The sequence below is a fragment of the Herpailurus yagouaroundi genome, unplaced genomic scaffold (assembly GCF_014898765.1).
Source record: "Herpailurus yagouaroundi ecotype Mexico unplaced genomic scaffold, PumYag 161, whole genome shotgun sequence".
NCBI classification, from domain to species: domain Eukaryota; kingdom Metazoa; phylum Chordata; class Mammalia; order Carnivora; family Felidae; genus Herpailurus; species Herpailurus yagouaroundi.
Window position 1 is genome coordinate 3,388,433 of NW_024412402.1, and position 17,541 is coordinate 3,405,973.

Consider the following 17,541-nt stretch of genomic DNA (forward strand, 5'->3'; position numbering starts at 1 on the left):
AGAAACAGTACAACTTTTACGAAGGGAAAATGTGGCAATATCCAGCAAAATTATGCATGGCAATCCTAGTTCTGATAAGTATCAGATTTTCACTGCAGGTTCATTTACAGAAAAAGAATGGAAACAAAGTAATCAATCATTCATAAGTTAAAGGACTGGCTTATGGTACATATAAGCAATGGTTTACCAGGAAGCTGTAAAAAAGGAAGAAAAATATATCTATATACAAGTACAAAGTGATCACACAGATATATTGTTATGTAAAAGAAGTGGGGTAGAAGGCATATAGTATATTATTGTTTCAGAAAGAGGATAAATAACATATACATTCACATTTGCTTATATTGGAGTTTTTTCAAAATTACTAATGGGAAAGGGGAAAAAAAACAAAGTCGAAAGAAACTAAAGAAAAATAAACTAAACTTGTTTGACTATATCTTGTCTTAAGAGATTCAACTTGTGCCATGTAAATATCTATGTAATTATAAAATCGTATAAATGTATAAAAAGTTAGTTTTTATACAAAACTATAAAATTGTAAAATTGTAATATATAAAACAATAAACATTTTGTAAAATTATAGTTTTAATTTATAATAAAACTTTATGAAATCATAAAAAATAAAATTAAAACAAATTAGCCAAAATAATCACCTACAGAAAAATTATTTCAAGTTATTTTAAAAAACGATAATATAACTAACTATCACTGCTGGGATATGCCACAAAGATAAGGAGTCACACTATTTTCAGTAATCTGAAATTACTGAAGTAATTCTGAAACTGTTGTATATTTTTATATTACAAGATAATGTGATTATTCGATATTCTACTTCCTACATTCCTGGAGTCACTGGGAGTGGTATTATCAGCATGAAGGAAAGGAAACATGAATATTAACAGCAACTATGTTAAGTAAAACACCTGAATCTGAGTTGGAAACTGACTTATATTCAGTTACTACATATTTCATCTCTAAAGAAGATACAGTCTTCTTATGATAGCCATTGAAAAAGACCTAAAAATGAAAAATGATGACCAACCTAGTAGCAAAGTATGTGCCAAGTGCCCAGATTATAGTCTTGAAGAAATACCTGATTGCACGTCTGAAGCAGGAAATACACAAGATATACCAGGAACATCTTGTCAAAACTGAAAACCACACCTTTTTAAACAACCATTTATCAAAGAGGAAATAAGTCAAAAGGAAAATTAAGAAGTGTTTTCAACTGAGAAGGAAAACACTGCATATCAGAATTTGTGGGATGCCACTGAAGTAGCACTTAAGGAGGAATTTATGCTGTTCATTGCCTATGTTAGAAGAGGACAAAGATCTTAAGTCAACTACCCCAACTTCCACCTTAAGAAACTTAACAAAAACAATAGCAAGTTGAACCCAAAACAAGAAGAAAGTAATAATCAAGATCAAAGTGGGAATCATTGAAATAGAAAACAGAAAATTGGGAAAATTAATGAAACCAAAAACTGGTTCTTTGAGAATACTGATAAAAATTGTTAAACCTTTGGTAGGCTGATCAAGAATAAAAAAAAGACACTAATATTACTATTATATAATATACTAATATTAGAATTATTAGTATCAGAAATTTGAGAGGAAATATCACTACAGATTCTACAGATGTTGACAGAATTAATAAGCAAGGGTTATGGAGAATTATATGGCTATAAATTAGACAATGCGTGATGAAATGGAAAAAATCTTTCAATTACATAATCTACCACAGTTTACTCAAAAAGAAATAAATAACCTAAATAGTCCTATTAAAGACACTGAATATGTAGTTGAAGCCTTCCCACAAAACAAAATGTTACGCCTATTCAGCTTCACAGGTAAATTCCCAAACATTTAAGAAAGAATACTAATCCTACACAAACTCTTCCAGAAAAGTAAAGACAAGAAAGATCCCAACTCAGTCATAGAGGTTAGCATTACCCTGATACCACACACACACCAAGATAGTGTAAGAAAAGAAAACTAAAGACCAATATCCCTCATGAACACAGATGCCAACATTTAAAAAATACTCTTCAGCAAACTGAATTCAACAATATCTGAAAAGGATGTTATATCATGACCAAGTGGGGTTGATCTCAAGAACGCAGAGTTGCTTTAACATTCTAAAACCAAGCAACATAACTCACATATTAACAAATTAAAAATAAAAAAATCATACGATTGTCTCACTAGATGATAAAAAAACGTTTGACAAAGCTTAATATTCTTATAACGAGTCAGCAATTTAGGAACAGAAGGGAATTTCTTTTTTCCTCCTAATGTCAGGAATAAGACAAAGATGTCCACCATCATTACTTCTTTTCAACACTGTACTCAGGCTTTGGCCAGAGAAATCAGGCAAAAAAGGGAAATAAAGGGCATCTAGATTGGAAGGAAGCAGAACTATCCTTGTTCACAGACAACATGATCATCTTTGTAGAAAGTTCAACAGAACGAACAAAAAAATCTATGAAAACTAATAAGTGAGTTTAGCAAGGTTGCAGGATAAACAATGCGCAATGTATGACAATCAATCGTATTTCTACATACAGGCAACAAACACTTGAAAAAAATAAAAAACACTTTATAAAATATGAAATACTTAGGGGCAAATATGACAAAATATGTAAAACATCAGTAAACTAAAAAAGATAAAACATTGCTAAGAAATACTAAAGAAGACCTACATAAATGGAGAAATACATATTCTTAAAACATCAATCCTGCCTTGATTGATCTATAGATTCAAAATCTTCATTGGTAATTTGCAGAAATCATACAAAGAATGTTTTCCAATTACCACAGAATTAAAATTGCAATCGAAGACAGATAAACACTGGTAAAGCCCAAAAATACATGGAAATTAAATAGCACAATGTAATAACCATGTGTATAAGAAGAAATTACAGGGAAATTGAAAAATATTTTTGAACTAGAAGAGAATGTAAATACAACATATCCAAATTTGTGAAATGCAGCTAGAATGTTGCTTAGAAAAAATTTTTCATTTTTAAAGGATGAAAAAGTTAAAAATCACTAATCCAAGCTTCCATTTTAAGAAGTTAGGGAAAGAAGAACAAATAAATTCCAAAATAAATGAAAGGAAGGAAATAATAAAGTTAAGGGCAAAAGTCATTAAAATAAGAGATTTCTGTTCTCAACCATGCTAGAAAACTGAAACCACTTAAAAAAAAAAAAAAAAAAAAAAAGCAAGCAAGCAAGCAAGAAAAAGAATGGAGGAAAGAAACAAACCGACAACCATTTCAGAAGTGGACAACAGGAGCACAGAACAGTGAGCCCTAAGAACAGAGAAACAAATGAGGTGAGTTCGAAGGTTATCCCAGACCTCTGAATAGAGATCTAATCCACAGTGCAGGGAAGAGGAAGGCAAACTGACCCCCGCTTGAAGAGAAAGAGTTAATAATTCAAGTAGGCCACAGTGGCTAGAATTCACAAAGTGGAGGAACCAATGAAGAAAGAGCTGTCTAGGGAGACAGAGCTCAGAGATCTGCTAAGGGTTCCGCTCACGTTTTCATATGAGAACTGACCAAAGCATATGTGTGAGGAAGTGACCTGGGGCCAGGGAAATGATCACCAGGAAAAAGCAGGTAGAACGAATACAGAGGTAGAAAGAGTTCATGTTTCCAATGGCCAAAGCAGAGGAACCTCATTAATATAAGGGGCTTTGGGTGAAAGATGGTATGATTATTTATGTAGAAAGTCCTAATGAATCTACCAAAAGAGTGCTATTGGAACTAATAAGAAAATTTAATAAGGTTGCCAAATACAATTACTATGTGATTTTTCTACATATTAGCAATGAATAATTGGGAAATTAAAAATTTTAAACTGTACCACTTATAACAGCACCAAACAATTTACAATACCCAGGGATAAATTTGACAGAATATATATAATACACTGAAAACAATAAAATATTGTTGAGAGAAATAAAAACAGACTGAAATAAATGAAGAAATATTATGTTTATGGATGGCAATACTCAATATTGCTAAAATACCAATTTTACCTCTACTGATATCAATGAAATGAAATCAGCATTAAAATTCCAGCAACGCTGCCTACAAGAGACTCATTTTAGACCTAAGGACCTGCAGATTGAAAGTAAGGGGATGGAGAACCGTCTATTATGCTAATGGCCATCAAAAGATAGCCAGAATAGCCATATTTCTATCACACAAACTAGATTTTAAAACCAAGACCGTAACAAGAGATGAAGAAGGGCATTATATCATAATTAAGGGGTCTATCTACCAGGAAGATATAACAGTTGTAAATATTTATGTCCCCAAACATAAAGAAACTCATCGATGATAATACCATAACAGTAGGGGACTTCAACACCCCACTTACAGCAACAGACAGATCATCTAAGGAGAAAATCAACAAGCAAACAATGGCTTTGAAGGACACACTGGACTGGACGGACTTAACAGATACATTCAGAACATTTCATCCTAAAGCAGCAGAATGCACATTCTTTTTGAGTGCACAAGGAACATTCTCCAGAATAGATCACATACTGGGTCACAAATCAGCCCTCAACAGGTACAAAAAGATCGCTATCATACCATGCATATTTTCAGGCCACAACACTATGAAACTTGAAATCAACCACAAGAAAAAATTTGAAAAGACCACGAATACTTGGAGATTAAAGAACTCCTACTAAAGAATGAATGGGTTAACCAAGAAATCAAAGAGGAAATTAAAAAGTACATAGAGCCAATGAAAATGAAAACATGACAGTCCAAAACCACTGGGATGCAGCAAAGGCAATCATAAGAGGGAAGTATATAGCAATCCAGGCCTTCCTAAAGAAGGAATAAAAGTCTCAAATACATAACCTAACCTTACACCTAAAGGAGCTGCAAAAAGAACAGCAAATAAGGCCCAAAAGCAGCAGAAGAAGGGAAATAATAAAGATTAGAGCAGAAATCAATGGTGTCAAAATTTAAAAAAGAACAGATCAATGAAAGAATTAACAAAATTGATAACCCCCTAGCCAGATTGATCAAAAAGATAAAAGAAAGGACCCAAATAAATAAAATCACAAATGAAAGAGGAGAGCTCACACACAATACCACAGAAATACAAATAATAACAAGAGAATATTATGAGCAATTACATGTCAACAAATTGGGCAACCTGGATGAAATGGACAAATTCCTGGAAACATATAAACTACTAAAATTGAAAAAGTAAGAAATAGAAAATTTGAACAGACCCATAACCAGTAAAGAAATTGAATCAGGAATAAAAAATCTCCCAATAAACAAGAGTCCAGGGCCACATGGCTTTCCAGGGGAATTCTATCAAACATTTAAAGAGTTAACACCTATTCTTTTGAAGCTGTCCCAAAAAATAGAAATGGAAGGAAACTTCTGAACTTATTCTACAAGGCCAGCATTACCTTGATTCCAAAACCAGACAAAGATCTCACTAAAAAGAACCACGGACCAATTTTCCTAATGAACATAGATGCAAAAGTTCTCAACAAGAGACCAGCAAACTAGATCCAACAACACATTAAAAGAATTATTCACCACGATCAAATGGGGTTCATTCCTGGGCTGCAGGGCTGATTCGACACCTGCAAATCAATCAATGTGATACATCACATTAATAAAAGAAAGGACAAGAACCGCATGATCCTCTCAATTAACGCAGAAAAAGCATCTGACAAAATACAACATCCTTTCTTGATAAAAACTCTCAAGAAAGTAGGGATAGAAGATACATACCTCAAGATCATAATGGCCATATATGAAAGACCCACAGCTAATATTATCCTTAATGGGAAAAAAATGAAAGTTTTCCCCCTAAGGTCAGGAACACAACAGGGATGTCCACTCTCACTGCTGTTATTCAACACAGTGTTGGAAGTCCTAGCCTCAGCAATCAGCCAACACAAAGAAATAAAAGGCATCGAAATCACCAAGGAGGAAGTCAAACTTTCACTCTTCACAAATGACATGATACTCTACATGGAAAACCCAAGAGACTCCACCAAAAACCTGCTACGTCACAGGATATAAAATCAACATACAGAAATTGGTTGCATTTCTACACACCAGTAAAGAAGCAGCAGAAAGAGAAATCAAGGCATCGATCTCATTTACAATCACACCAAAAACCATAAAACACCTAGTAACAAACCTAACCAAAGAGGTAAAAGATTTACACACTAAAAACTATACAAAGCTTATGAAAGAAATCGAAGAAGACACAAAGAAATGGAAAAACACTACATGCTCATGGAATGGAAGAACAAATACTGTTAAAATGTCAATACTACCCAAAGCAACCTACATACTTTAACGCAATCCCTATAAAAATAACACCAGCATTCTTCACAGAGCTAAAAGAAACATTTCTAAAATTTGTATGGAACCAGAAAAGACCCCGAATGGCCAAAGTAACGTTGAAAAGAAAACCAAAGCCAGAGGCATCACAATTCGAACTTTGAACTAAGCTGTAATCATCAAGACAGTATGGTACCTGCACAAAAACAGACACTGGCACAAATGGAACACAATAGAAAACCCAGAAATGGACTCACAACGATATGGTCAACAGATCTTTGACAAAGAAGGAAAGAATATCCATTGGAAAAAAGACACAGTCTCTTCAGTAAATGGTGTTGCGAAAACTGGACAGCATCATGCAGAAAAATGAACCTGGACCACTTTCTTATACTATACACAAAAAATAAACTCAAAATGGATGAAAGAGCTAAATGCAAGACAGGAAGCCATCAAAATCCTAAAGGAGAAAACAGGTCACAATCTCTTTGACCTCGGCCATATCAATTTCTTACTTGACATGTCTCTAGAGGCAAGGGAAAGAAAAGCAAAAATGAACTACTGAGACCTCATCAAGATAAAAGCCTTCTGCACAGTGAAGGAAACAATCAGTAAAACTAAAAGGCAATCAATGGAATGGGAGAAGATACTTGCAAGTGACATATCAGATACAGGATTAGCATCCAAAATCTATAGAGAATTTATCAAACTGAACACCCAAAAACCAAACAACCCAGGGAAGAAGTGGGCAAAAGACCTGAACAGTTTTCCAAGAAGACATCCAGATGGCTAATAGACATATGAAAAGATGCTCGATATCACTAATCATCAGGGAAATACAAATCAAAACCACAATGAGATACCACCTCACACCTGTCAGAATGGCTAAAATTAAAAACTCAGGAAACAACAGATGTTGGCAGGGATGCGGAGAAAGGGGAATGTTTTTGCACTGCTGGTGGGAATGCAAACTGGTGCAGCCACTCTGGAAAATAGTATGGAGGTTCCTCAAAAAACTGAAGCTAGAACTACCCTATGAACTAGCAATTACACTACTAGGTATTTATCCAAAGGATACAGGAGTGGTGATTCAAAGCGGCCCATGCACCCCAATGTTTGTTTATAGCAGCACTACTGACAATAGCCAAAGTATAGAAAGAGCCAAATGCCCATCGACTGATGAAATGATAAAGAAGATGTGGTTTATATATACAATGTAATATTACTTGACAATCAAAAAGAATGAAATCTTGCCATTTGCAACAATGTGGTTTGAAAGTAGAGGGTATTATGCTAAGCAAAATAAATCAGAGAAAGATAAATATAATCTCATTCATGTGTGGAACTTAAGAAACAAAACAGATGAACATAGGGGAAGGGAAGGAAAAATAAGATAAAAAGAAAGAGGGAGGCAAACCGTAAGAGACTTTTAAATACAAAGAACAAACTGAGGGTTGCTGGAGGGATATTGGGTGGGGGGATGGGCTAAATGGGAGATGGGCATTAAGGAGGGCACTTGCTGGGATGAGCCCTGGGTGTTGTATGTAAACAATGGATCACTAAATTCTACTCCTGAAATTATTCCACTATATGTTAACTAACTTGGGTTTAAATTTTTAAAAAATCCCAGCAACATTCTTACAGAAATTGTCATACTGATTAAAAAATTTCTATGGAAGTTTATAGGACCTAATACCAAGGCAATTTTGAAAAATAAGAACAAAGTTGAAGAACTCTCACAATCTGATTTAAAAACATTTTAAAGCCACAGTTATCAGGACAGAGTGATACTAGCATGAACAGTGTCCAGAAGTGGACACAAATTTACATAGCCAAATGATTATCTGACAATGGTGCAAAGATAATTAAGCGGGGAAAGAAAAATCTTTTCAAAACTGATGCTGGAACAACTGGAGAGCCATATGAAATAAAAGTATTGATGCTGATCTCATATGATATACAAAAATTAACTCAAAATAGACTGTCGCCCTAAATGTAAAATCTGAAACTATAAAAATTCTAACATAACACATAGGAAGAGATGTGGACGTTGGGTCTAGGAAAAAAAACTCAGTAGTACACAGAGTGCACAAAAGTGTAAAAGAAAAAAAAATGACAGATTTCATCCTAATTTGAAACTTGGCTCTTCGAAAGACATTGTTATTGAAATGAAAAGGCAAGCTACATACTAGAAAACAATATTCACAAAACCTAGGGCTCAACAAGGGACTTACATTTAGAATGGTACTGACAACTGAATTTTCAGAGATTATGGAAATACCTTGTATCTGCACTAACAGGTAGCCACTATTCATATGTGACTAAGTGAGCACTTGAAATGTAGCTGCTGACTCAGGAACTGAATTTATAGTATTCAGTTTAATTTAAATTTACACTGCCAGTGGCTCCCGGCTACCATACTGGGCAGCACAGATCTGGATTTTATAAAGAATACTTAAAATTCAACAGTAAGACCCCCCCCCCCCGCCAGTGAAGTGATATGACCTGACACTTTACCAAAGATGATATATATGGGTAACAAATAAACTTGTGAGAAGATGCTCAAGTTCATTAGTAATCAGGAAAACACAAACTGAAACCACAAAGGGTAAAATATATTCCAGAATGACTAAAATTTTAAAAAATGACCATACTAAGTGTTGGTGAAGATGTGGGACACCTGTAACTTTCATATACTGCTACTGGGAACCTAAAATGGTATAACCCTTTTGGAAAACACTTGGGCAGTTTCTTACTACATCTACCATACAACCAGCCATTCTACTTCTTGGTACTTAGCAAAAAACAAAAACATATGAAATAAAAGTACACACAAATACTGTACATAAATGTACAAAGCAACTTTATTTTTAATCACAAAATTGGAAAATACCCTACGAGTAGATAAAAGGGATACACAACTTGTGGCATACCCACACACGATACTGCTACGATACTGCTCAGCAATAAAAAGTAACATGGTATATTTATATAAAATCTGCAGAAATGTAAGCTAACCTATAGTGACATCAGGAAGTTCCCTGATTGCCTGAGGAGAAGTCAGCAGGGTAGCAGGAAAGTATGAAGTACAAAGGCACATGAGAAAGCTTTTGGAAGTTATGAAAATGTTCATTATCTTGATTGTAGTGGTGGTTTCATGGACATAATATGCAAAAAACTCATCAAACTGCACACTTTAAATATGAGTACTGAACTGTACATAATTAAACTCTAATGAATCTTTAAAAACAAAAAAATCAATGAAATAAAAAGTGAACACACAGTAGGGAAAAGCAATAAAACCAAAAGCTGGTTCTTTGAAAAAAATACGCAAAATTGTCATGCCCCTAGTTAGACTGAATTAGAAGAAAAAAGAATTCAGTAATTACTAATATCAAAAATTAAAGAAGTAATATCACTACAGTTCTTACAGACATTAAAAGCATAAAAAAGGTTATGAATAACTGTGGTGAATAAGCTTACAAATGGGATGGAATGCATACTTTCCTTGACTTTTTTAATAAACAAATTAACAAAACTAACTCAAAAAGAACAGAATACCCAGACAGTTCTATCTTTGGTAAAGAAATTAAAATCATAATTGAAAGCTTTCCTCCCCCAAATACCTCAAACCCTAGACAACTTTACTAGTGAATTTTACCAAGCGTTTTAGGAAGATACAATGGCATTCCCTTTCACACCCTTCTTGAAGGAAGAAGTAGCACTTCCCAACTCATTTTATGAAGCCACCATTACCCTCATGCCCAAACCAGACAAAAACGGAGCAGGAAAACCGCAGACCCCGTCTCTAATGTATATGGACTGAAAATACTCTATAAACCCTTTCTAACTACACATAACCCTTTCTTACTAGAAGAAAACATCAGACAAACCCAAATTGAAGCACTTTCTACTAAATGCCTCAAAACTGTCAAGGTCATCTGGGGCACCTGGGTGCCTCAGTCAGTTAAGCAGCTGACTCTTGATTTTGGGTCAGGTTATGATCTCATGGTCATGGGATCAAGCTCTATGTTGGGCTCTGCGCTGATAGCATGGAACCTGCTTAGCATTCTCTCTCTCCCTCTCTCTCTGCCTCATCCCTGCTCACTCTCTCTCTCTCAAAATAAATAAATAAACTTAAAAATAAACTGTCAAGGTCATCAAAAACAGAAGTCTGAGCAACTGTCATAGTCTAGAGGTGCTTAAGGAAGATGTAAAGACTAAATCTAGTATTGTATTTGGAATAAGATCCTGGGATAGAAAAAGGACATTAAGTAAAAATCTAATAAGTATGTCCTTTAGTTAATAATAATGTATTAATATTGGTTCATTAGTTGTTACAAATATCCTGTAGTATTTTAAGATGTTAACAAGGAACACTGAGGGTACCCATAAACTCTGTAATATTCTTGCAACTTTTCTGTAAATCTCAGATCTATTCTAAAATAAAAGTTTATTTTAAAAAAATCAATGTCATTCACTATATTAAGACTAAAAGAGGAGAGCAACAACATGTGAATATTTGTTTTTGAGAGAGAGTGACCACTCATGCAAGTTGGGAAGGGGCAGAGGGAGATGGAGAGAGAAAATCCCAAGCAGGCTCCATGCTGTCAGCACAGAGCCTGACGAGGGGTTCTAGCTCAGGAACCATGAGATCATGACCTGAGCCAAAATCAAGAGTCAGATGCTTAACTGACTGAGCCACCACGGTGTCCCATCATGTGATCATTTCAAAGTTGCAGCAGAAGTATGTGACAAAATTCAATTCCCGTGCATGATAAAACACTAAAAAGCTGTTAGAATAAAAGGGTACTTCCTCAATTTAATAAAAGATGTGTACAAAAAGACTCTGCAGCTAGCTAACATCACATGCCATGGTGAAAGGCTAAGTATTTTCCTGCCTAAAATGAGGAAGAAAAAAGGTCAAGTCTGCTCATACCACTTCTATTAAGCAATGTACCAGAGATTCTAGCCAGTACATGAAGGTAAGAAAATAAAGTAAAAACTTAACAGATCAGAATGGAAGAAGTAAAACTCTCTTTATCCACAAAGGAAATGAATGTGTATACACAATATCCTGAGAAATCTGTATTAAAACTAATAGAATTTTTTAAAAAGCTAACAGAATAAGTGAATTTAATAAGATCAAAGAATAAAAGTCAATAAACAAAAAATCAACTGTCTTTCTACATATTAGCAATGATCAAATGGAACATGCAATACAAAGTTATAATATCAACAAAAACCATAAAAGACTTATTACAAAGTTCAGTAATGAAAATTTTATAGTATTGGTAAGGACAGACCTATAGACTGATGGAAAAGAACATAATTTAGAAGTAGATCTACACAAGTATGGCCAGTTGATTTTTGAAAAAACATTCCAGAATGAAGACATATGTCCTTTTTTCCCAATTGGCAAAAAAAAAAAAAAACAAAAAAAAACAAAACAAAACAAAAAAAACAACTCTTTTCAATCATTGGTACTGCTACAACTGGATATCCATAAGTAAAAGTAATAAACCTATACCCTTCCTTTATGCCATATATAAAAATCAACTTGATCATAGGCCTAGTAGAGAAGAAAACACAGCATACTATCTTTGAGACATTCAAGTATTCAAATATTTCTTAGATAAGACACATAATATATAAGCTGTAAAAGAGAAAATGTTAAATTAAACTTCATCATAACTTAAAACTTTTGCTCTTCAAAAAGCACTGTTAAGAAAAATGAAAAGACAGATTTAGAGGAAATATTTTTACTATATGTATCTGACAATGGACCTATCTACCTAGAACATACAAAGAACTTTTTTAATTCCCTAGGTTTACAAATAAAGAAATGTGCAAAAGATTTAATCAGGTCACTGCACAAAGAAAAACAGGCAATGATTACATGAAATGATGCACAGTATCTTAGTCTTCAGGAAAATGCAAATGGAAACAATGGTGAGATACCACTACATACCCACTTACCAAAATGGTAAGGATAACCATTTTGAACAGTCAATGAGCAAGTTTTCGCAAGGATGTGGAACAACTGGAACTCTCATGCATTGCTGGTGGGTATGTAAAATACTATAAACACTTTAGAAAATAGTCTGGAAGTTTATTTTAAACTTAAACACTTAATTATAGGATCCAGTAATTTAACTCTTTGGTATTTACCCAACAGAGTGAAAACATTAAGATCCGTATTCAAATGTTCACAGCAGTTTTCTTCATAATAGCTCTAAACTGCCAACAACTCAAATGTCTACCAACACGAACTAAGGAAGCTAACTGTGGTATATCCATATGATGAAATATTGCTTGGCAATAAAAAGGAACAAACTTTTGATATATGTAACATAGATGAATCTCAAAAACATTCTGCTGAGCCAAAGGAGACAGGTACAAAAGAAATAAATAGGACAAAAGAAAGGTATTTCCACTTGATGAAAGACAGAACTATCCTGAGCTTTATGGACCTCACAATATAGTTTCAAAACACATAAAGCAAGAAACGAATACAGTAACATGAAGAAATGTACACGTCCACAGCTGAAGTGGGAAATACTACACAGCTCTTTTAGGGAGTGACAGAACAAGAGGACAAAATACTAGGAAGGGATTGATGATTTACATGGCTACATATTTTTCAACATACATGTAGTGCTTCAAAAACCTATGTATCAAGTCATAAAGAAAATTTAGAAATCATATACCATACAACCATATTCTCTGGTATAGGCCATAAATTTAGCTATTAACATTAAAAATTATAGTCAAAAGTAAAAACAAAACAAAGTTATATAAAATGCAGTATATAATATTTCAACTTCCTGCTTTATACTAGAAAATACCCAAAGTTAAACAAATAATTACATTAAACAATGTAATTTATAGGATTAGACTCTTTTTTTTTTTGTTTTAAAAATTTTTTAATGTTTATTTATTTTTGAAGGAGAGAGAGAGAGAGACAGACACAGCATGAGTGGGGAAAGGGCAGAAAGAGAGAGACAGAGAATCCGAACCAGGCTCCAGGTTCTGGGCTGTCAGCATAGAGCCTGACGTGGGGCTTGAACTCATGAGCCATGAGATCATGACCTGCGCTGAAGTCAGACGCTTAACCGAATGAGGCACCCAGGTGCCCCAGGATTAGCCTCTTTTGAGTTGGAGATAAAGTAGCAGAATCATTTGAGAGCCATTCTATCATTTTCATTTAAAGTGATGATCTCTGGGGTGCACCTGGGTGACTCAGTGGGTTAAGCATCCAACTTCGGCTCAGGACATGATCTCACAGTTCAGAAATTCAAGCCCTGTGTGGGGCTCTGTGCTGACAGCTCAGGGCCTGGAGCCTCCTTTGGATTCTGTGTCCCCCTTTCTCTCTGCCTTTCCCCCACTCATGCTCGCTTGCTTGCTCTCTCTCTCTCTCTCAAAAATAAATAAACATTTAAAAAGTTAAAAAAAAAATAGTGATGATCTTTGATCTGTCCATAATAGACAGAATCTAATGGTCACAATGAGATTATAACAGTAACAATGAAGTTGCATAAACCTATCTTCTAGAAATGTTCTTTATCTTATGAGATAGGCAATTCTGAAAATTGAAATGACTTTACTGACTTAGTACAGTATGGCGGGTACGGTCACAAATTGTAACATTAGAGACAAGTAGATTTAAATTTCAACTCCACTACTTAACAGCTGAGACTTAAGCTAAATTATTAAGTTTCTAAGATTTCTTTTTAAGTTTCTAAGATTTCTAAGATTGAATTCTAAGATTAAACATCTTTACTGTAAAACGAAAAAGTCACTTAAAAATGTATACAATATCGCTTCTCGGCCTTTTGGCTAAGATCAAGTGTAGTAAAAATGTATACAATAAAATACTTAAATAGGAACCTGGTAAATCCTAAGCATTCAATTTACATTATAGCTTTTATTAGTATTGCTAACACTAATACTTTGTCCTACACCTCAAAATTTATGATGTTGAAAACTTGCTCAATTAGCCAATCTGTTAATGTCACCAAATCTATCTAGTCTTCCAAATTTCAAAACTTCATTCTTAACTCCTCCCACTTCCTTTACATCCAAATCTGATTACTCTCAATTCTTCCCCTTCACCATATAAGCTCTTCATTTTCATTTGCCTGAATAATTTTCAACTGTCTCCTTAATAGTCTACCTACCCTGACCATCTCTCTTCCAATCAATTCTGTTTTTCAAAATCAAGAATTAAATCATATCATTAATGCATTTTCTTAGATTATGCTTTCCTACTTAGAAATCCAAAGTCCTCAGCCTGATAAAGGCCATTTCCAATCTGGTCTTATCTGTTTTGCTAGCCTCATCTCCTGTCACTCCTTTCTACAAACTGTGAGCTCTAATTTATATTCTCATTAAACATTATGTTCTCATTAAAACATTATGTCACCTGTGCATTTTCTAAAATGCACATATATTAACTTTCTAACAACTGTATTTTAAAAGAATAAATAAGAAAATAGGTATTCCAGAAAACCATAATTATCAAAAAAGTTGATTATTAAATCTCTCAAACTAAGTTAATTTGCAGAGTATATACATCATAGAAATCTGCTAAAGCACCATGCTTGGGATTCAACTTGTAGAAATTTTCTTCCCCAAAACAGAAGGGTTAGTTTCAATGAAGAGGAAGAAAGAAAGAAAGAAAGAAAGAAAGAAAGAAAGAAAGAAAGAAAGAAAGAAATCAAGCAAGCAAACCCAAAGTATGTAAATACAAAATGAAGTGGACAATGGAATTATCCAGATGTTTCAGGCTAAGGTACTTTGCGGGCCTCAGAAGCCAGAAATCAGTGCTACAGCCTGTGCTTTGCTTGTATATACACACATAACGTTAAGAATATTGTTTGACAATATATAAAGAACCCTTACAACTCACTAATGAAAAGATAAATAACCCAATTAAAAATGCTCCAAGTTTTGGGGTGCCTGGGTAGCTCAGTCGGTTAAGCGCCCGACTTCAGCTCAGGTCATGATCTCACAGTCCGTGAGTTCGAGTCCCTCATCAGGCTCTGTGCTGACAGCTCAGAGCCTGGAGCCTGCTTCGGATTCTGTGTCTCCCTCTCTCTCTGCCCCTCCCCTGCTCATGCTCTGTCTCTCTCTGTCTCAAAATTTAAAAAAATTTTTAAAAATGCTCTAAGTTTTAAATACTATGTCTCCTCAACAAGGCACAAATGGCAAATAAACACATGAAAAGATGCTCTACATCATAAGTGAAATGTAAATGAAAACCCTGAAGAGGTACCTTCTCACACTCACAGAGACAGCTATCATCAAAAAGTCGGAAAGTAACAAGGCATGTTAAGGACCGGGAGAAATTCAAACCCGTACATGTTGCCAGTGGGACTGTGGGACATTGCAGCTGTCTTGGAAAACTGTTTGACGGCTCCTTAAAAAGTTAAACACAGGGGCACCTGGGTGGCGCAGTCGGTTAAGCGTCCGACTTCAGCCAGGTCACGATCTCGCGGTCCGGGAGTTCGAGCCCCGCGTCAGGCTCTGGGCTGATGGCTCAGAGCCTGGAGCCTGTTTCCGATTCTGTGTCTCCCTCTCTCTCTGCCCCTCCCCCCGTTCATGCTCTGTCTCTCTCTGTCCCAAAAATAAATAAACGTTTAAAAAAAAAAAAAAGTTAAACACAGAGTTCCCACACGACCCAACAATCCCATCCTAGGTATATATCCGAGAGAAATGAAATGCACGTCCGCACAAAAACTTGTACAGGAATTTTCATGGCAGCATTATTCATAAAAACTAAAAGGTACAAAATACCCAGATGTTCATCAATTGATGAGCAAATAAACAAAATGTCGTCCAGCTACGCTTCTAATGGAATACTATTTCACTATCAAAAGTAATGAAGTACCAACACAGTTACACTGTGAATGAGCCTGATGCTAACTGAAAGAAACCAGCCACAAAAGAGCACACAGTGCATGACTGCTTTCTTATGAAATGGCCAGATGAGGCAAGCTATAAGAACAGAAAGAGGGAAGTGGCTGCTTAGAACTGGAGACAGGGGAAGATGGGACATGGGTGATGAGAAAGGACCGCTAGCTAATGGTTATAGGGTTTCTTGTAGGCAGGATGAAAATGCTTTAAGATCAAGGTAAGAGCTGCACAATTCTGTGAATATATTAAAAACCACTGAATTGTATATTTTAAGTGGGTGAATTATATGGTATAAACTGTGTCTCAATAAAGCTGTTTAAAGAAAAAATGATGTCATCTGGCCCCCTTTCCAACAAATTACATGATCTGGAAAATGAGCGTTTTCATTTACAAATGGAACAGATTTGTTTCCATCTTTTCACTTCTAGCTATAAGAATACATAAAAGGTACATGGGAGAAACATTCTAGAAAGTTAGTTTCATAAACTGAAGATGACTACTGGTTATCTATTGCTGCATAACAAACTACTCCGAAACACAGCATCTTAAAACAACAAACATTTATGATCTTGCACAGTTTCTATTGGTCAGGAAGCAGGGAGTAGCTTCACTGGCTGGGTCTGGCTCAGAACTCTTATGAGGCTGCAGTTAAGCTAGGCCTGCAATCCCTGAAAACTTGACTGGGGTCAGAAAATCCGATTCTAAGCTCACTCATGTGGTGGTGGTTAGAGGCTTCAGTTCTTCCCCGATATGCTGCTCCATGGGACCTCTCAGGACGTGGTTCCCTGTGACCCAACCCCAAGCAGGTGATAATAGAGACAGAGAGAGCATGAGTGCAATCAAGATAGAAGCTTGGCCCTTTATAATCTTAAAAGTGATACGACATCATTTTTGCAATATTCTACTGAATACACAGATTGATTCTGATATAATGATTCTTTCCTGGTGTCAGGGATTAGACAAGAATGTGAATACCATGAGGTGGGAATCAGTGGGGCCATTATGGAGGCTGGCGAGCAAAATAACATTATGACAATAAACAGACCAAAGATCCCACATAAGCAAACGTTTGACTTGTACAATGAAAGGGGACAGATGGGATACATATTCCTTAGCAGTATGACAGACACACCCTTGGAGATGGAAGAGCTGTGATAAAAAGGTTTGCAAGGAGCATTCATACCATTTTCCATTTTCCATTTTCCATGTGATGGAGTTAGGATTAGCGTAAAGGAACAAAACTGTGGAGTCAGGGACTGACGGAGGAAGTACATAAATGATC

At 35.2% G+C, this 17,541-nt stretch overlaps 1 protein-coding gene and 1 pseudogene across 5 annotated transcripts in view; one reads left to right on the plus strand and one right to left on the minus strand.

The window, feature by feature from the left end:
* ARHGAP20 (Rho GTPase activating protein 20) overlaps positions 1-17,541 on the minus strand; it is a 130,311-nt gene that overhangs the window by 83,728 nt on the left and 29,042 nt on the right. The window lies entirely within an intron of this gene.
* On the plus strand, positions 14,161-14,308 carry LOC121035673 (uncharacterized; annotated as a pseudogene).